The following is a 21,704-nucleotide window of genomic DNA, read 5'->3' as shown; positions in this document are numbered from 1 at the left end:
ATTGCAGTCCCTGGAAATATGATTCTGACTGAGCCATGCTATCATAAAGCCAGAGAAGAGAGTTGCAGGGGGCAGAGCCAATGCAGAACCATAGGACCTCTGTGTGAATGGCCCTGTCCTCTGTGAATGCCTTGAGAATAATCACCTGGTTGGTGGGGGCAAACCCTCTGCTCATTCCACAGCTGGACATAAACCTCACCCTCGGAGAGAACAATGCCAGCAAATGTTCCCCTGAGTTTCCAGTTTCCTGTGCAAGTACTTCACAATGCAGCGACACTCTGACCTGTGGTTGTTCTGTGTGAGTTTAGTCTCATCCCATTGCCCCCCGCCTCTTGAATGCCATTAACAATGCTAGCTTTGACCAACCATTTATCTGCTTCTCACCAAAGTGTCCCTGTTAGGAATGTCCTTCCTAACCCTATTCATATAGTGACAAGATTCAGGGTTTGGTGGTGGGGAAAAAAAGGGGAAAACCTTAGACTGGGAGCTCCTTGGAGAAGGGATCATTTTCCTTGAGTGTTGGGAACATTCCTAGCATGTAGTGGGTGCTACCATAAATAAATAATATATACTACTACAAATAATACTGATTTTATATATGCATATTAATGTACATTCCCTTCTCCCCTCATCTGTCTTCTTAGATTAACAGTGACCATCTCTACCACTGTGTTTATATATCACCTGGCTCAATGGACCACTGCCCCCATTCCTGAGTTAGCCTCCAGGCACTATAATAATACAAGAACCAAAAATATTAAAAATCCGGGCTATACTCCCCATAGTACCCAACCAGCCTGCAGACACTGCAAGTCAGTAAACCATCCTGCCTGTGACTTCAGTTCTAGAATCTTCCACAAGAAATGGGATCCGGGTTGGAATGCACAACATGAAACAAGAAGCTTTTATTTGAATGTCTGCTTTCACTTTGAAATGTACTACTTTCAGTGGTAGCACTGAGAATTAACGGCCAAAACTGAGATTGCAGCAGCGACAGTGGTTCAGAGGTGAGTAGGATAAAAATAACATCCATGCTACTCATAAATAGATGGACATTTCCATTTTGATGGATATCTGCCTAGATTAAAAGTTATCTTGCCCACTTCTAACAATGAACTGCAACATGATCCCAACTAGCTTAAAAAGTGTATTTAGATCGACTAACACTCTATTGTCTTTATTAAATGAAAACCATGAGAATGGTTCTGAGTGGCCAATAGCCAGATCTAAACTCACATTTCTAGGAATTTGTCCAACAATCCCTGAGATGAAATACTCAGTTGCTTCATGAAGGAAGAAGGATAGTCTATCATTCTTCGCATTAAAAAATATTTACTGAACAATATTCAGCACATAATTCTTGGTCTGCAGCTCAGGTTGTTGTAAGGATTCAGTGTTCAAAATCAGAGCTCTATGACTGGTCACCTAAGTTACCCAGCATATTTCTTCTCCCTTATTATATTTTTTTGGACCCATGTTTCTTCAAACATTTGGACAAAATCATTTTAAAATTCACTCTCTGTAAATATTCACCAATATCTACTTGAAGCTGACAGTTTCTGAGAGCATTTTGCTCAATAAACTTTGTCAGCATCCTCAAGAGGCTTGCTAAACTGGCTTGAGCACTCCTTTGTTGCACCAAAGCTGTGCAAAAGGATTGTAGCTGGATCAAAATCAATGTTAAATCTTAGTTACACCTCTGCAACCCCATTTTCTCCAGAGAGATTGAATACATATATTTGAGGGGAGACACAGTATTTGTAATTAGAATATGGTTAATAATTCTGTTAGCCATGATGAGCTACAAGAGAATCCAATTTACTCTCTCTGAGCTTTGTTGGCGCTGTAGGACTGATAGAAATAAAGAAAAGAAATACAACCATATTTTTATCACCAAAGTAAACATCTATAACTCTGAATACACAGAGAGAGCACATCTGTTGCCATACTTATATAGTCACTTTTCCTGAATAGAATTACACTTTAACACTGCCTCATTGGGTATATGCAGTACAATACAGATCATTCATCTTATATTCATGGATACTGGGTAATAACATAAAATATTAAACAAATAAAAAACTTCTTTGGAAATGAGCACCGAGGTATATAGAACAGAAAGATAAATACTGAGGAAAAGCCAAGCCGATCAATAGTGAAGGCAATGAGTCAAAGTCTGTTCTCAGGTAAGTATGCTGAACTCCAACTGAAAGCAATGGAAGTTGTTCATTCTTATTTGATAGTGAACTTTGGCCATGAGTGTTAAATGCATTATGCAGAAAATAAAATAAAAAATCTCATTGCTATGACCATCATACAAGTTTCAGGGTGAAATTCTGACTCAACTGAAGTCAATGGGAGTTTTGCCATTTATTTCAAAGGGGTCAGGATTTCAACCACTGACTAGAGTGGGGAGGTGTCTTGGAGTACTTCTGCATGTACTGCACCCATGAAGACAGCTGTCTCCAGGGCTGCAGATGACAGGAAAATGAAAGAGAAAACACATGTTCATGGCTGTACAGACTTTGTTCCAAGAATTGTATTTAGAAAGAGTCATCAAAGCAGCATCTCATCCAAATTCTGTTGATGTCTGAATGTTCTGACTAAACTAAAACTAAGCTATATTATGTTAATTCCTTCATGCCAAAACAGGTTCTAACCCTCAACAAAACATTACTGTATACCCCACAGAATATCAAATATCCATTAATACAATCAATTAGGAGAGAGAAGTATTTTTTACATCTGACTATTATCACCCATATCAATAAGAAAGAGACAGTCACCTAAATACGCGAGGTTAGAATGTTATTATGTGATTGACATTTGTCAAGACTTTCACAGTGAATTAATTACAGTCACTGCAGTTATTATTTCTGAAACATGACAGACACTGGTGATTTTATTAGAAAGTATGAGAAATATTTTCCTGGACTCTGGTAACATATTATCCCACATGGGAAAATGAACATTCAAAGTAAGAAGTAATTTCTTAGGGCACGGTTACACTAGAGAGTTTACAGTGGCGCAGCTGCATCAAGATCTCTAATGTAGCTGCTATAAGCTGATGGGAGAGAGCTCTCCTATTGGCTTAACTACTCCAGCCCCTGCGAGCAGCAGTAGCTATGTCAGCAGGAGAAGCTCTCCCTCCAACATAGTGCTGTCCACTCCAGAAATTATGTAAGTGTAACTTATGTCGCTCAGGTGGGTGATTTATTCACACGCCTGAGCAACATAAGTTATGCCAATATAAGCTTTAGTGTAGACATAGCTTAACTAAATACTTTCCTAAGGGAATTATTTCTTCATTTATCTGCTGCTAAAGAATTGCCATAATATTAGAGCACAAATTCCTCAAAATTCTCCTAGGATTGCCATAAACTGTGATTGAGAAATTTTGCAGTTATTTGTAGCCTTTTGTGTCAGGTAAAACTATATTATTCTATATTATTTTCTCATTTTTTCTTGCTTTGTTTTACAAAGCAGCTTGATAAAATTAAAGTCCAGTGGCTCAGCTGGGAAACCCCTTTTTAAAAAATGTCAGAGTTTGAATTTAAAGGTGAGCACCAAAATTCTCCCTGGGACATTGGAGTCCCATGAAACTGCTGATTTTTGCTTTCCAAGGGTTCCTATGCCAGAGCTGACTTTGTATCCTATGATGAAGTCGCCAGTAGCACCCAAACTGGTTATTCCTGCTTGCAATCTTTAATTTAGTGATGTTAAGTTGTATATTTTTATCTTGATGAACCAGTGGTCACACAGGTACCTGGTCTTCATATCAGCCCATCAAATTAGGATTGCTGAGCCAGTGACCTCATAAAAGTCTATGCTTTAGCAAGCTAGAGGAACTGAGCCAGTGACATCACAAAGACTTGTGCCTTGACTTGTGCCATCAGCCCAGAAAGCTAGAGGTGCTGAACCAGCAAGTTCACAAGAGTCCTGGCATCTGCCAAGTAACTAAAGATACTGCAGCAGTAGCTCACAGATGCCCTTGTCTTTCAGCTCAGCATGCTAATCATGGCTTAAAATAAGGGGGAGCAATGTGGAAATGCAGTTGCCCCTCGTCTGCTAAAATCAGGAGAGTTTCCCTTCTCTCTTCTTCTGATGTCATAGGGGATGTCATCTCTACCAGTGTAGTCCTCCTGCTGCTTTTTCCCTTGCTGGTGAAATGAGGATTCATCAGGTAATCTAAACTGGTATCAACAGTGGGCAGCTGGTACCTGGCTGGGGAGTTTATAGGGCTCCAACTCTACCCACCATTAAGTGGGGTTGCACAAGCATCTGATGAAAGAAGAATTGTCCAAGCTGGGTGTTCCCTATCTGCCTCTGTCTCCCTTTTACCTACAGGCAGATCTGTCCCTTTGCTGGTCCTCTCATCCCTTAAGAGAAAGGGGAAAGAGGAGAAGCCTGTCACCCACAGGGAAAAAAGAGGCCCTGACATTGGATTATTTTCTAGACAGAATCCAGTGGAAACCAGATCAGTTCCTTCTCCACAGTGCCTCCCCCCGCCTCCCCCCCACTGTGCATGTGCTATTTTGAAGATTTAGTAATAAGCTCTTGGCTAGTTAAAGGGATACAAAACAAGAGTTGACACAGGAAGAAAATCCTAAAGGACCCATTTTTAATTAACTTTAAACTTTATTTGCTTGAAAATTCAACCTGTATTTACAGATCTTGCACTGTCAAATTGGGGACGATACAGTATATTCTCCACAAGTGACTCTCTGCTTTAAGTGAAAAACTCAGTGTCACCTTGAATATGGAACCTTGACCAGCCCCTCCACAATATCTAGTTAGTGAGGGTCAAAGCTTATATTACTGTGTATTTGCTGGTTTTTTAAAATAATTTTCTGTTAAGGTTTTCATGCCTTTGTGTATACTGGTGTAAATAAATCTTCTTTGTTTCTTACCCTAGGAGTGAGATGCTTAATTGAGGAAGAGAAAAAGGCTAAAAAGATACTTATAACCTATTCTGTCTGCATTCGGGGCCTGTTAAATGATCGGTGAGAGATACAGGAAAGATATCAAGAAGCTCCACTATGTAAGGTAAAACAATTAAGTGGCAGAGACTGCATATAAATCAAAAGGAAAGACCCACCAATACAATTTGTTACAGACTCAGGCAGTACTAAAGGAAGTTGTCCGTGACAGAGCCATATTGGCATTTCTGCTGCCTTGTGCCCAGTGCAATTTATTCTCTACAGGGATTTTAAGTATCCTCCTATGCAATCATTTGACTGGCATTTTGGAAAAAATGCCTTTTTCCTAACAGTTAATAAAATTCAAGCTAGATTATTCAAAGAAATGACATAGAATTTGTCACAGACAGAGGTCACGGTTTTGGGCCAAGTTATTTAATTCACTATGGTGCATAAGTAAAATGGGAGGATCCTAAATTTTTCTTTCCTCTTTTAATTAGATCATGAGTTTTCAAAAAACTGCTAGTGAACACAGTTACTGAGGAGAAAGATGTCCGAGCACAGAATACTGTATCTCAAGTACAGGTCATTTCCAGAGTTTTTAATTTGTTTACTGAGCTCCCTGTTCTCTTTTTTTCACTTCTAACATTCTCATCTCCAGCAGCTAATGTTATTTATAAACAAGGTTGTATTCCAGCTTCCATACTAATTTGCCCCCTATTTTCATTTGCTCATAACTTCCTTTTTGAGCTGAAATTTTCCATGTTTGATCTTAGACATATGTGTATTACTCAGCAGATATACTGGCTGAGTCATTTTTAAGGTGTGTGTGTGCAAGGAAAAAAAAACACTGTCCATGTGTTGTGATGAAACTTTATGCTTGCATTAATGAACCACATCTGAGTCTAGACCTTGGTGCATCTGGCTTGTTTTAAAGGCCAGACTGTGATTAGACCTGACACCGCTGTGCAGGGATGTAAGGATTCCTTGACATTTCATTGAATGTCCATGTTAAGGCTTCCGGGATATTAGCTCTGGGCCCTTGGGGATCACAGGGGCTACATGCTTCTTCTGGAAAGGAAATGGGCCATGGACTTCAAGTAGACTCAAGCACATGCTTAACTGCTGTCCTGAATAGAGATGCTTTCCTAAATTGGAGCTATAATATGCAACTGAGCCCTAACACATGAAAAACAGTCAAGTTCTTGACTCACTGAATATTTAAACATTTGCATTGCATTTGAAGATGCAAATTTACACTCTGGCCCCCATCCCACAAGTTGTGCAGATGTGTCCATGCAGCCACACAGAGTCCCATTGATTTTATATAGGCCTCCATCTATGTGGAGCAGCTCTCAGGATAGGGGCCTCTATGAATAATTCTTAACAGTATGATTTCACACAGGTTCCTCATGCTGATACTCAGCCCAAACTTCTGGAAGAAAATATTTGTCATTACTTAAATTATTAACATTTGAAAATATTATATATAGTCATTAGACCTTAATGTTTCACTGAAATGCTTTACTTAAAAAAAATCACTGAAGGACTGCAGTAGCTTTACAAAGTGTGTTTCAATTCATTAAGGTGCAAGGCCATAACAGCTGCTAGAGGAAGAACTACAGAGTTGCACAAAAAATATTTTAAAGTCACCATATCTCCAGTGGCAGAATCTATGATCTAAGAGAAAATAATAATAAAAAAAGATTTAACTGTTTGCATTTTTTAAAAGCCGCATAATATATATCAATTGGACAGATTGTAGATTAAAAAGATTTTTCACTAGGAAAATGCTTTAAAGTTTGTCATATTGTTCTTTGATTTCTCCAGAATTTGAAAACCCTTCTCACCAGTTTTCTTAAATTCTGTATAACCCTTGGTCATATAATTTGTATCGGACTCTTAGAATACATGGAAATCTAGCTATTTCAACTATGTAATAAAAAAGTGGATTTTGCCTTTTCAGATCTTTCCTTTACACCGCTACACTGTGCTTATAGTGCACATGAAAGGGCAAAATAGATACAGACTGTAATAACATCTCAGAATGAAAGGAGCATCAGCAGCTCATCCATGACCAGTGTCCTATATGTTTAGTGTTGGTACCCAGTTATGTTATTTCCTACCTCAATTGCTTGTCTTTTTATGTGGCCCTGATGAATATGAACACTTACATTATTTGACATGCTACAGTACAATCCCAGTAATCCAGTAATCTTTTGAAGAATACACAAAACTTTTAGATAATGAGTTGAGCCCATTCTGGAGTCTCCCAACTTTGAACACAGACTTCAAAACTACCAGTTCTTCCATTTACAGAGCAACTGAGGTACCCATTAAAATATTGATTTTGAGTAGCTAGCCCTGTAAGTGACCTGCAGAAGTCATCTTATAGAGAACCCAGGAGCGGCGCTAGGATTTTTGCTGCCCTAGGTGGCAGCGCTCCTCCTCAGTAATCTGCTCCGCGTCTTCGGGGCACTTTGGTGGCAGGTCCCAGAGTGAGTGAAGAACCCGCCACCGAATTTCCTCCGAAGACCTGGAGCAGAAGGATCCCCCGCCGCCAAATTTCCGCCGAGGATGGCAAAATGCCACCCCCCAAATCGGTCGCCTAGTGGAAGCGCCGGCCCTGAGAGAACCAATAAACTATACTGGACAGATTCTTCCATTGCATGTGTCTCCTACTGAAGTCAATAGAAGCCACGTGCAATGATACTGCTGGGCTAGGGGAGCTCATCTCCATCAGAATAGCCCTCCTGCTGCTTCTTTACCAGCTGGTGAAATGAGGACTCTTCAGGTAACCTAAATTGGGATCAGCAGGGGGGGGTTGTGTTGCACCACTATGCTTTACTAGTCTCACTTTGCAGTCCATAACTGAACCCCACTAAGATTTCCTCTCCAACATCATATCAGTCTGGCTTTTGTTTCCATCACTGATGTATGTAACCAAATGACTCACAGTCTTTTGCAGCCCTGTATTGGCTATCCTCCATTGTCGACAATACTCACTTCTGATAGTGTTTTCCCTTCCTCATTCATAGTGCATATGCTGCATTTTCCTAAACACATTTCTTACCCCATTCTGTTTTAGCCTCTGTGCGCATTCAGATCACCCAGCACCAACAGCAGGCTCCTCAGAAGCTGTTGTGTCCACTAGTGCCTACAAGTCTTGGTGGAAACTCTCATTCTCCTCTTCATCACATCCTCGTTAAGATGCATGCACTGATGTCACACACATGACACACTTTAACTTGGCTCATACAACCAGCAGTCTGTCACTTCCTCTAATAACTTCAAACACATCTTTCTTCAGCTCTTCTCTCACCTCCCCCCTGACTCCTTTACGCTTCCTTTTGTCATCTGTGTAGGTTAAGTTGATAAGTGCTTGGGGTCCAGTTAGAAGGCCTCTTCATATATTGATCTATCTACCTTGTGAGCTTAGAGGAACCTGGCATTGACTAGAAAAATAGCAATTCCTCTTAAATAATTTCCTTTATCTGTTGATAGAATCCTCTATTGCACTGAGACCCAAAAGTATCATTCTGCAAAGCATTAGATGTGTGTGTTTGAACCTGAGCACACGGTAAAGTGTGCATGAATTACCAGCTGGCCTGTTTGTCCCTAGTTCTTATTAACGTACCTCATCTGAGAAGTTATATTAATTGATCATAAATAACAGGATACATGTTTGTGTTTTGTTGCAACTATTTTTTAATCCTGTGTAATCAAAGAAGCCATATTGGTTTTCTTTTTTCCTCTGAACTGTATATTCTTCTACTATTATATTCCCAGCTTTTGTGCCCATTTAAAGATACATATTCTTTTAACAGAACAGAGAAATATTATTGTTTGTGAATGAATGAATGAATGGTTATTAATTGATTAGGATATTAATATTAAGTGGTCTGATCTAAGATTACTGCCTGAGTAAGAAATACTTTACTGAACGAACCAGGTGTTGAAATAGTAGGCAACATTCCCTGGCGACAAATCCAAAAGCGCTTATAAAAATTAATAATAAGCCTGTAATAAATTACTAATGAATTAAAACATTATATCAATCAAAATCAACTGGCACCCTAATATGTATTAATATGTATTAATCATTAGGCACCCCGTCACCCCTACATGAAGCAGCATTAGATACTTGTTTATTTTTCCCCTTAACTCATAGAGAATTGGTTCAGTAACCACAGTTACTGCACGGGCTTCCTTTTACAGATACTCACTAGATCAGGGGTCGGCAACGTTTGGCACGTGGCTTGCCAGGGTAAGCACCCTGGCGGGCTGGGCCAGTTTATTTACCTGCTGACGCGGCAGGTTCGTCCGATCGCGGCCCCCACTGGCCGCGGTTCGCCGTCCTGGGCCAATGGGGGCGGCGAGAAGCAGCGCGGGCGAGCTATGTGCTGGCCGTGGCTTCTCACCACCCCCATTGGCCCGGGACAGCGAACCACGGCCAGTGGGGGCCGCGATCGGCTGAACCTGCCGCGTCAGCAGGTAAATAAACTGGCCCGGCCCGCCAGGGTGCTTACCCTGGCGAGCCGCGTGCTGAACGTTGCCGACCCCTGCACTAGATCCTTCCCAGTGTATCAATACATTTCTTTTTCACGCATCTTATAATCAAATACTATGTTTGGCTGAAAGCCCTCCAGGCTCCTCAATCTTGTTTCTACGTGATTCTTTAAAAAAAGATTGTTGAAATGCAAATGTAATCCGAGTGTAGGAAAATTAATGCATTGCATCCATATGAGATTCATAAGACATTTCACCTACTACAGAGGTTTAGAGACAGCTCTTTTAGAAGTTTGTCTGTATAGCACTGAATGCTAACACAGTATTAGATATCTAACTGGAGATGCCTTTATATTTATTCCATCTGCTTATCTGTGGAGGAAGTAGTTGTAATCTAAAGAACTCATGTTTTAAATCAATTGCAAATTAACGGCCCAATCCTGCAATCTTTATTCACACGAATAGTCCTTCATGCAAGTAAGGACTGCAACCTAATTAACGTAGTCTGATTCCTTGCTGAAATACAAATTACCATTTGAGAGTTGATCTCATTCTCTGATATAGATTCATTGTTGTACTTACCACATTGGTTCAGTTTGTAGCAGTATTTCCATTATAAATGATTATTTATCAGGAGATAATATTTTTATCACAGAAATTCCCAGCAGGCTGAGTCTAGGCATATTATCAAATTTGGAAAAATATTTTTTTGAATATTTTTTAAGTTAAACAGGTTAGTGGTTCTATATATTTCTACTCTCTCCTCTTCCTCAGATTTCTGTAAAAAAAACAACAACCCCACAAATATATAGGGTTGAATTCTCATCACAGTTACACCAGCATAATCCTGGAGTATCTCTACTGACTTCCACAGAGTTAATGATATAACTGTGATGTGTATCTAGGCTTAATTCTTTTTTTCACAAAAATGTTGAAAGCCATGAGTTAAAATAAGAGTAGTTGCCTATAAATAGTTTATTTAAACAGTTACCAGTGGAGGGTTATTTTGTCCAGACAATTGCCCACTATGCATGCAGAGTACTGTCTTAATAGCCAAAAGAAGGTTCTTCCTTGGCAAGAAGCAGAATCTACTGCAAAGAGTTGTTCCTTCACTGGAGGCATCCACCTTCTGGATGGGGGAAGGATGTTCCAAGGGGAGCAGTGTGGGCAAAAAAACTAATTGGCATCATGACTGAGCTTGATAAGTTTATGGAGGGGATGGTATGATGAGACTGCCTAAAATGTCATGTAGCCAATCTGCAACTGCTAATAGCAAATGTCTCCAACAGCTGGTGATGGGACACTAGATGAGGTGGGGTCTGAATTACTATAGAGAATTGTTTCCCAGGGTCTGGTTGGTGCATCTTGCCGACATACTCAGGATCTAACGATCATCATATTGAAGGTCTGGAAGGAATTTTCGCCCAGGTCACATTGGCAGAGACCCTGTTTTTTGTTTTGTTTTGTTTTTTTGCCTTCTTCTGCAGCATGAGGCCCAAGTCACTTACAGGTTTAAACTAGTTACAAGTCTCTGTAACTTGAAGTCTTTAAATCATGAGTTGAGGACTTCAGTGACTTAGCCAGAGGTTAGGTGTGTACTACAGGAGTGGGTGGGTGAGGTTCTAGGGCCTGCAATGTACAGGAGGTCAGACTCGATGAACATGATGGTCCCTTCTGACCTAATAGTCTGTATTGCACTTTCTCCACCCCATCCCCGGCCCAACCATCCTCTTCAGTGGCCTCTCCTCCTAATGGGTAGCAAAGAGAGGGAGATCTAGGTTTTACTCCCACACACACATACCCTCTTCCAAGCTGTGGAGAAGAAAGGGGACTTCAAGCACTTCTATTCTGCCGGTGGCCTGCTCACCACTCACCTGAAAACACTGGGAAATGGCACTCATTTTGAAAAGGGAAGTACTTCATGGAATTCTCTGTAGTGGAACATCAACCACTGCTGTAGGAGAAACTTTTAGTTATGAAGAATAATAGGGGGAAATGACCATTCACCCTTAAAAAATAATTCAAATGTAGTCAATGCACAAGATTTCATCTAGTTTTAACTATATGGGAAGTTGGAAGAGTGTGTTTTACTGTTACTGAGATCACTTGTAGGGTGGAAGGGTTTAAGGGGAAGGATAAAAATCTCGAATTTTGAATGGTACATTTCTTAAAGGATTCCTTAAAAACAAAATCCTTCATGAATTAACAGATTTACCTGCAAATTCTCACAAAATATATTCTGTACTCAAAGAGTGAGAGCTGTAATTTGGGGGAGCATATTTTTGACACACAGCAAAATGACTGAATCCCTGCTTTAAGCATAAAATTCAATTCGTGCTTAACTATGGAGGTGCGACTGATGCTTCATAGTGATCTGAAACATATAAGATAAAGCATCTTCACTTGGCTCAGCATCTCAAATATTTTAGTTTCAATTTATCTCCTGTTCTCTGCCAAGGAGAGGAGAGGGAAGAGTTCTCTCTACCCAGAAATTCAATTTCTTCTGGTTCTGGCTCTGCTAGTTAGTCTCTCTTACCTGCACTTTCTTCCTATGCCTTCTTATACTATCTGTGTTAATGGACCAATTTGCTCATTAGACCTCCCACAGCCCATACTAATCCACTAATTAGGGTGAGGGGGGGGGAATTAATTTGTATTTAAGCAACCTGAGTGCTGGCTCAGCGTTTGGTTCCCAGAACTCTGTCACAGAAGGCAACAGTTTTACTTCTGGAAGTGCCACCTCTGATTTACCAAATGCTTAATGTCAAATGTACTAAAAAGAATAAGAATGGCATATAGGGTATATCTTTATACATGTACAGATTAGCTCCCAGCAAGCCATATTATTCAATTTGTATGTTTCAAATTTTAACTCACCTGGTTTCTTTCAAGAAATATTTCTAATCCTGGCAGATTACCCATAACATCATATTTTGGAAACAGATTTAAATTCAGTTCTTAGTTTTATACTGAAAAAATCCATTTCTGTCCCAAGAGCAACCCATAAATGGCTAAAAACAATTCATCACTTTCTCCCAGAATTACACTTCTTGTAGTCCAACATAAACATTTTACTATTTTCTGTCTTTTACTTAATTCCTACACAAGGACTAATTTTAACATCTACTTCACTTAGGAGCAATATAGGAGATTGGTCCAAAAATGAATAGGATTAAATGTACATTCACCAGTATCCTTTATATTTTCCAATCAAAATCTTGTTAGAAGATCAAAGATAGTTGCTCAATAACATCCTTTTGAGTTTATTACAAAGTGGAACATTTTTCCCTTTGCTTTGTTTAATTTCTCAGGACACACAAATCTCTTCTTTAGTGTAATGAGAAATACTGAAGGCTAAGTCAAAAAATACAAATTATCTCTTATTCCATTAAAAAAGGCAAAAAACACTCTCCTTCAAAAAACCCACCCTATACTAAGAGAAGTTTCGGCTTGCATGGGTTAGCATTCAAAACTCAGGGAATACCAGAATTTAAGATTCCGTGTACAACCTTAGCTCTGTCTCCCTGTGCGTATTGCAGATCACATACTATTTCTCAGCTAATACAGTATATTATTTTTCCTTCAACTATATGATATTCAATCAATGTTATATATGAAGTGCCTACCCCTGACTCTAGGCACTTTTCCAGCAATTAATATATATAATTAAAAAATAAAGATGATTCAAAATTCAAATAGATGCTGGACTGCCCATAAAAAACCCACAACAATACTCACTCATAAAAGTGCTAAGCACACATTGAAAAACTCTTTGCCTTCAACCACTCAGAATGCAACTTCTACAAACATTTTAGGGAACAACCATGAGCTTTGCAATATCCACTGAAGATTAAAAAAAATCAGGGCTCTAGTGAGTGAATGGGAGAAGTGGATTTCAGAGCTTTGTAGAAAAAACCCTCTCACCAGCCACCTTCCTTTAAGACAAATGGCTATGTAAAATATTACAGATGGACTAGACAGATGTTCCTAAGCCTCTGACTGCCAGAATCTGGGAGTGGACAACAGGGGATGGATCACTCGATAATTGCCCTGTTCTGTTCATTCCCTCTGAAGCCTCTGAAGCAATATGATGACTCAGCAAGCACTGCTGTTTGCAGAGTGCTGCCATTTTGATGTGCGTAGCCTTCAAAAGTCCTTTTTCTTATATTAAAGATTGCAGTGCCTCAGACTCATATCTTGAAAATAAAGTGTTCTTCCAATTTATCACACATGTAGGGGAGGGACTTCACTGAGTGGGCCTCCGGTAGCTGCAGGCTGCTAAGGAGACTAATGCTATTTCTGAGTCTAACACCCTGGCTATGATGTAAGTCCTTTATTTTTATTCACATGTTCTGTGTTACAGTGAAGTGAAACCATTTTTTTCTAAGCCCTCAAAGAATGGCATTTAGATATCAGATACATGTTCAAAACATTTTTCATTTACTTTCTGTTTTCATAGTTTTCCTGTAAAAGGATCCAATGTGCATCCAAGTTAACTAAATATTTTGAATCAAGCAAATAATTCTGAAAGGGGGAAGAGCAAAAATTATATAGCATAATGCATGTAAAAAATGCACTAACATTTTAACTGTCAAGGTTAACATTTCTGGGCATTCAATCTATCTTGGGAATATGCATTGTTGGACAAGATCTTGGTACTACCAAAATATGTTTCCCTAACAGTCAGTCACCATCATGATTGCCATTGTTGATCTGTAGAGTCAGTAACTGAATCTATCCACAGAATTCAACATAAGCTATCTTTATATTATATAGCCCCATCTTTGGGCCTAAACCCATTAAACTGTCATCTGTGGGTTTTTGTCATTTTTACTTGAGGGGACTAGTGAAAGTTTGCATTCTTTACTTGTTTTTAAAATACATCCAAGACTAAACTATTGTATCCTGAAAACTCCATTTCATGTCATACTTTGTCTCCTGTTAGCATGGTTGCAAATAATAACAAATTTAATAACTATTAAACAGCAGGGTATCAGAAATACCAGCATTAGAAATATTTAAATTAGACATTTGATATATAATTCTTCATTCCCCATCAAATGCTGTCGAGCTTTTGTTGCCCACTTCAATGGACAGGAATATGTGAATTGTATTTTTTAAGGTGCTTTCTTTGATGTGCAAATAAACAACAAAATTCAGATAAGAAAATTCAATATATTTGCTGTGTACTTCAAGTCAGCGAATGAAATAGATGAAGTGCACTTGTTTTATTTTGACAGGGGAAAATGTCACAAGGCACATTCAAAATGAAATGTAATAATTGCAGAAAAATATACTTTAATGTTATTATAACAACAGGATACTGGAGATGAAAGAATGAAAATAACATTTCAATATCTCTGCTAAGGGATAGCTGGAAATTGTGCACTGAAACTGTATTTTTTACCTTGATACAGGTCCAGTGATCAACCTTAAAACAGTTTTTAGTTACCCGAGAGTTCACAGTATTCCTTCTTCTTCTTGGGCTGCCACCTTGACATGGTGGAGAAGCTTGCACATACTTAAGACCCTAAAAGTGATGCCGTCAGGAGTCCTTTACTCCTGGCAGGGTCACCAATGGCAGTAAGGTCGAAGGCGAGGTACCAGAAAAAGTGCAGCCCAACACAACCCAATATTAGACCTCAACAGCAGAACAGGCGGATGAAGCAGGATCATCTCTCAATGGCTGTGAAGGCAGATGAAGTTCTGCAATGGAGGAGAAACCCCCAGTCATCTTGGACCTCCTTGCCACTGGACACAGGTGCCTCTTCCGCCAAGATTTGTGTTGCTACTGGTGCACAACAGCTCCCCCACATTAAACTACTCATGCACAGGCTTCTTTCACACGAAGAATTTCTTCCCCACCTGTACCCATAAAAGTCCTGCAGCGATGGGCGAGTGGCCACAGGGATAGGTGAAATGATTACCAGGAGTCCCTAGTCAGAGACCCACACGCAGGCAGTGACCGCAAAATGGTTTTCATGTGCCCGTGGACTGGGATACGGGGGCATTTTCAGCAGTAGTGGTCATGACTGAGCAGGCCTTTTTAGGAACCCCTCTGTTCACCCCATATGGGAAAGGGGCTAAAAAAGTTGCCCCAAACATAGGCTATCCCATCATACCTGACTGCATAACCGCATCCAGAGGGATCACTCCCAATGCGGTCGTAAAACCAAAATGTTTCTTGCAACTTGGAATGTCCATACCCTAATAGAAGGATCAAAAAGTGAAAGACCCAATTGCAGAACAGCAATTGTTGCCCGAGAACTCTCGAGGTATAACATCGACATCACTGCTTTCAGTGCAACAAGGTGTGCAGATGAAGGCCACTTGAGGGAAGAGGGCAGCAGTTACACTTTCTTCTGGAAAGGAAAACCAGCAAGCGACAGGCAAATACACAGTGTTGGCTTTGCAATCAAAAATCTTCTAGTCAACTGCCTGCCTGAGCTCCCTGTCAGCATCAACGAGCGCTTTATGACCCTCCCCATCCAACTGGTCAATAAGTCATTTGCCACTATCATCGGTACATATGCACCAAACTTGACACTGAAGAACAGAAAAAATCCTTCTACACTGACCTTGATGAAATTTTGTCATCCATTCCAAAAACAGATAAGATAATCCTCTTAGGGAACTTTAACACAAGAGTTGGCCGAGACGCTAACATATGGAGTAGCACTGTTGGGAAGGAAGGAGTGGGCAAGACCAATTCCAATGGCATCCTTCTACTCAGCAAATGTGCAGAGCATGATCTTGTTATCACAAACACACTCTTCAGAAAAAGCAACAAGTACAAAACAACTTGGCAATACCCCCACTTAAAACTGTGGCACCTCCTAAACTATGTCATTGTAAGAACACAGGATCTAAGAGATGTCTAAATCACCATGAAAGGTCATGAGAGGAGCCGATGATTGCTGGACTGACCACTGCCTAGTGAGGTCAGTCATTTCCATCAGGATTGCACTGAAACATAGAAAGCAATCCAAATCACACAGATGGCAATACAACATCCAAAGACTTCAATCCTAAGTGCATCACGAGAACTTCCAAACACTCCTCAGTGAAAAACTGACCATGTGCACAACTGGAAATGAAAACACAAGTGTTGAAGAAGATTGGGAAGCCCTAAAACAGACCATTCATGAGGCTTGTGGGGAATCCATCGGCCTTGCTACCTGCTGCCATCAGGAATGGTTTGACAATGACAACACTGAGATTACATCCCTTTTGGACCAGAAGAGAAAAGCTTTCTGCAACTGGCAAAACCAACCACTATCCAGTCGGAAAGGGCTCTGCTTGTATCAACTCAAAGCTGAAGTTCAAAGGAGGATCCGAGAAATCAAAAACAACTGGTGGGAGGACAAAGCAAAAGAAATCCGAACATTTGCTGACAGACATGATATGTGGAGCTTTTCTTGTGAGACAAAGACCCTGTACAGACCGAGCTCATGTGGTCTCACACACTGAGATCCGAAGATGGTAGAACCCTTCTTAAAGATAATGAATCCATCAAAGAGCACTGGAAGAAACACTACCAAAAGCTTCTAAATAGAGAATTGACTGTCACTGACGACACCGGTGACTCCATCCCTCAACACCCAATCTGGGAAACTCTTGTCAACCCACCAACACTTGAGGAGGTCTTCAAAGCAATTAAACAAATGAAGAACAATAAAGCACCAGGTCCTGATGGCATACCAGCTGAAATACTGAAAGTGGGGGGAGAAACCCTGACTAGCGAAGACTTGTCAGAGACAGAACGTCCAATTTGAGGAAAATCGCCTTGCCCTGGTTGCAGAAAACAAAGGAAAGACAACTGTCATGCAGCAATCATGGCCCAACCCTGTCTTCCAACACCACCTGCAACATCTGCCAATGAGCCTGTGGCTCAAGGATCGGACTCCTCAGTCACCAAAGGACCCATGAAAAATAAAACCTGTGAAAGAGATCATCCTCGACCTCAAGGGATCGCCAATGATGACGATAATATTCCTTAGCTACAGGAAATACTGAGATGTTATCCAGTTACCTAATGCAATTATTGAATAGTTGTTTTTTAGGAGTGATTGCTATTGTTCAATGGCCTGTATTTTAAGCTGTCCAAAGCAGGTTCAAATTAACAAAAGTCCAGCTTGACAAATTATATAAAACTGTTTATAAAAATAACCAAAAAACTGGTACAAAATGGATGTATTTAAGCTAAAAACTAATTAGAGATCTTCTAGGCTCCTGGTGAGGTCACAAAATTGCTATAGCAACAGATAGAAGCAGTGCTAAAAACAGACAGATGAAGCCATAATTGGAATCACCAGTTAAATGGGTAATTTTGATGGGAGGAGGTTGCCACCTCTTTCTGGACATTGCTTTTCTGGGAGTAACTTGGTAAGTAGCTTAAGCTGGCTAGTGGAATAGTTTGAAGGAACCAGTTTTACCTTTATGGCTGATACCTCCCCACAAGTTGCTCAGAGCACAAGATTTATCATCACACTGTTCTGCCTTCATTGTCCCACATGAAAAGACCACCTTCATCAAGTTTGGCTGCATTCCTGAGCAATACTGGGAATATGAAGTCGACATTCCTGATGCTACCTCCTCCTTAGCATCCCTCCTAAAAGGAATTGTAGGGGTGCTGGCCGGGGCTTGACCCTATCCGGGGCGGAGGGGAGCCATACCGGCTCACTGTGCACTGCTGAGGTTTGGGGAATTAGTCTGTCCATGGGAGTCTTTCCTGGCGGCCCTTGCGGTAACCGGAATAAGCACCGTAAGCCCAGGCCCTGGGTCAGGGTGGGGCAACAATGAGTCGGGTGCTCAGGCCCTCAGGCAGATCTGAGCAACCACAGTACAATAGAAATAAGCCCAGGCCCTGGGTCAGGGCGGGGCAGCAATGAGTCAGGGGCTCAGGCCCTCAGGCAGGGCTGAGCAGTAACAGTACAAAGAGTATCAAGCCCAGGCCCTAGGTCAGGGCGGGGCAATACGGAGTCAGGAACTCAGGCAGGACTGAGTAATAACAGTAGGCCCAAGCCTCCAAGGCCTGGGAGAGGGGGAGACTGCCACCCACAAGTTGGGTGGCAGGGGGGACGCAGACCCTCCCACTCCATTGTGTCCCAGCCCGGGGCCCTAGCAGTGGTAGACGACCCGCTGCTGTGTCAGTGGGGATCCTGGCTGCAACACACTGACATGGGCTCTGGCAGTGCTGTGGCCAGACTAGGGTCGGCTGCCCCCGGGCTACTTCCGGACTCCCCCTCTGGTGGTACCTGAGTCACGGTGTTGTCCTCCGGGGGGTCCAGCACCACGGGTTCCTCGGGGTAGTGGAGGAGCAGCAGGCCCGGCGACTCCTCTGGGTAGCGGGCGCAGGGCAGGTCCGGCACCTCCTCCAGGTAGGGAGCACAGGGCAAGTCAGGCCAGTCCTGGCGTGCATCTTGGGCCGCGGGGGTTTCCCAGTTGTGGGCTATGCTGGAGACGTCTGGCCTGCCCGGCGGCTTGCTTCCTAGTGAGCTCTGAGGGCGAGCCTTTATACTTCCAGGTCGCCGCCTGACCCTCTGAGGGGCGGGCTACGAGCTCCCTAGCTCCGCCCACTCCAGTCTCTGGATGGGCTCGTCCCCTTCCAGGGCAGAGGGGAGCCACCCCACCCCACTACAGAATAAAGAAAAGTGTTAAAATGAAGTTTTTAATAACTTTTTTTAAAGTTTCAATTACTTTCAACGTTTTTCCGCCTTCATCTGTGTGTTTAATAAAAGGTTTACAAGTTTTTGTCTCCTATTCCCTCCTAACGGCTGTTAAAATGGAAGGAAACCAGAGTTAGCAAGGATTTTAAAAATACCTTATCTCAGTTGAGCCCAAGTCACCTCTTCCTAATCAAAGCAACATCACTATAAGATTACAGATTTCATTTCCTAAATATATATATTGGCTTCTGTTCTATTCTATGCTGGTTCTTATGCCGTAATCATCACCGCAGGATCTGAGCAAATAATTTAAAAGGAATAATTTGGTACATTTTGACTTTTTTTTTTCCTGTTCACATATTGCCCATCAAATTTCAAGATACTATTGTTATTAGAAATTATTCATTTTCCAGGATTTCTACACAACCCTTTGGAGCTTGGTAAATACTGCACCTAGGTTTACAACTACAGCAACACACCACACACTCTGTAACTCCACACATCAAATTAAAGCTCAGCAGCTTGTTTTGTTAAGGATCTAAAACTTGGTCTGTTTGTTTCACAATTGCAAGACGAGTTGGAGTGAAATCACATAGAGCAGTCTGAGCTCACATGCTTCACCAATGTACTGAGAACTAACTGCATTTTGAAACTATTTTCAATTTCTAGGCAGAGAGGTGCACTGGCTAGATGGTGTCATTTCACCTGAGGCTAACAAAGTATCACTTCAAGCTCCACAGAAATGTCAACACACTGTAAAAATTATCAAACAGATTTCTTCTCTCTCCAAATGAAAACGAAGGTGAAATTAAAGAAAAGTAATAATCTGCAGCCAGATGGTGCTGTGTAATTCGCATGGGGGCATTCGTAGCTCTGTAACATCTTAGCTGCTACTTGTAATATAAATGCTGTGAAATAATGGGTAGAACAACATACCAGTTTTCAGCAAAGGTGGCCTAATTCTGCTCCCTTTGAGGTTGATAGCAAAATTACCATAAACTTCAACAGGATCATATCCAGATGTATTAGCTTTAATGAGTTCTTATCATCTTTATACTTCATTACTTGTACAAAATATACTACAATGTAGTTATTATATTATCAATAAAAAGCTATTTTCAGAATAAATTACTAGTAGAACGATGCAGATTACAGTGCAGAATATAGCCTCTGACAGATACTAAAACTCACCTTTCCTTAATATCTAAACAGCAGGTGCACACCGTACCTTCTAATTTTCTGTGCAATCACTATCACACAAACTCCACCGACTGCAATGTACTACTGTGTAATAATAATCTTGGAATTATTGCATTTCATGCAGGAGAATCTGGTTATAATTTAAAATGATTCAGGTTTATGCAGGTGTGTATCAGTTATTTTTATGCAACACTGCAAATATACAAGGAATGAGAAATTATACAACCTGTTTTCAGTTTTAATGAATAAGACAATGCAATGATTGATTTACATGCATATACTACTATACTGGAATGTGTGGAAGTACCATGCATTAGCGGTTAGAATCCCCTTGTCAAATTACACAGATGAGCTGTGATAACTTTGCTATGATTCTTTATTTGCTGACATATTACAAAATCAAGGATGCCAGGTTTTTCAACAGCTAGCCCTCTGGGCTTTCAAAACAAGCTCTAAACACTGTTTAACCAACTAACATTAAGCACTGCACTGCTGTTAAAAAGTTATAGTAACACAAAATAGTAGTAATGAACTTACAGATTTCATAATATAAGAATGGTACAGAGGGTTTGTTCAATCTATTTTTCTAGCAGTTGGGTATACATGTACTGAGAGTAAAATAGACTAAATGTTCATTGTGGTGCTACTTTTCATTTTTAGTTTAGATGGCTACTACAATAGTACAGATCTCTATTTTTAGGGTGTGTGTGTGTATGTGTGTGTGTGTTTACTGTGTCGAAGTGGCCTGTGTATGTAGCAATTAAAGAAAAGTTCTCCACACAAAAGAAGTAAATATGATCTGAGCGTCTCAGCTCCTCAGACAATACAAGTTCTCTCCAATACTCTGCCTTTGTCTCTCTGCACAGTGTGGTGGCAGCTGTAGTTCTGAGACCCTTGTCAGTTCTTCAACTTGCATCCTTCTTTATTTAGCATATCACTACCATATTTGCAATTAGCTTCCTGAAGTCTTGCTGAAAACAACACGGCAACCTGATTTACTCATATTAAATAGCTGAAAGAAATGTGTCTTTACAGTGTGTTTTTCATTGTTGTTTATACTCTCTATTTTCTGGGGCATGTAAAACTACATATGGTGTTGTGCAACAGTTTTTTTTTTTAAACAATAATTATACAATCTGTTTTCAATTTGCCCAAGGTTTATGACTTATATTAAAAGAGACTTTTTCCTGATTTGCTTTTGAATATCCTCAATCCAATTATAAAAAAAACCTGCAGAGATGTTGAGCAATGCTGCAGAACGTGAAAAGCCTGATATGAATATCTAAATACAGGGGGGGGAAACATGCACTAATAGTGAGCCAAATAGGTACCAAATTCTATTGTGTTCCATGTATGAGATACTGTGCAAATGGTCTAATAAGTTAATTAGCATATTTGCATAAAACCA

The sequence above is a fragment of the Emys orbicularis genome, chromosome 1 (assembly GCF_028017835.1).
Source record: "Emys orbicularis isolate rEmyOrb1 chromosome 1, rEmyOrb1.hap1, whole genome shotgun sequence".
In the NCBI taxonomy this organism is placed as follows: Eukaryota; Metazoa; Chordata; order Testudines; family Emydidae; genus Emys; species Emys orbicularis.
This window is presented reverse-complemented; position numbering follows the sequence as displayed.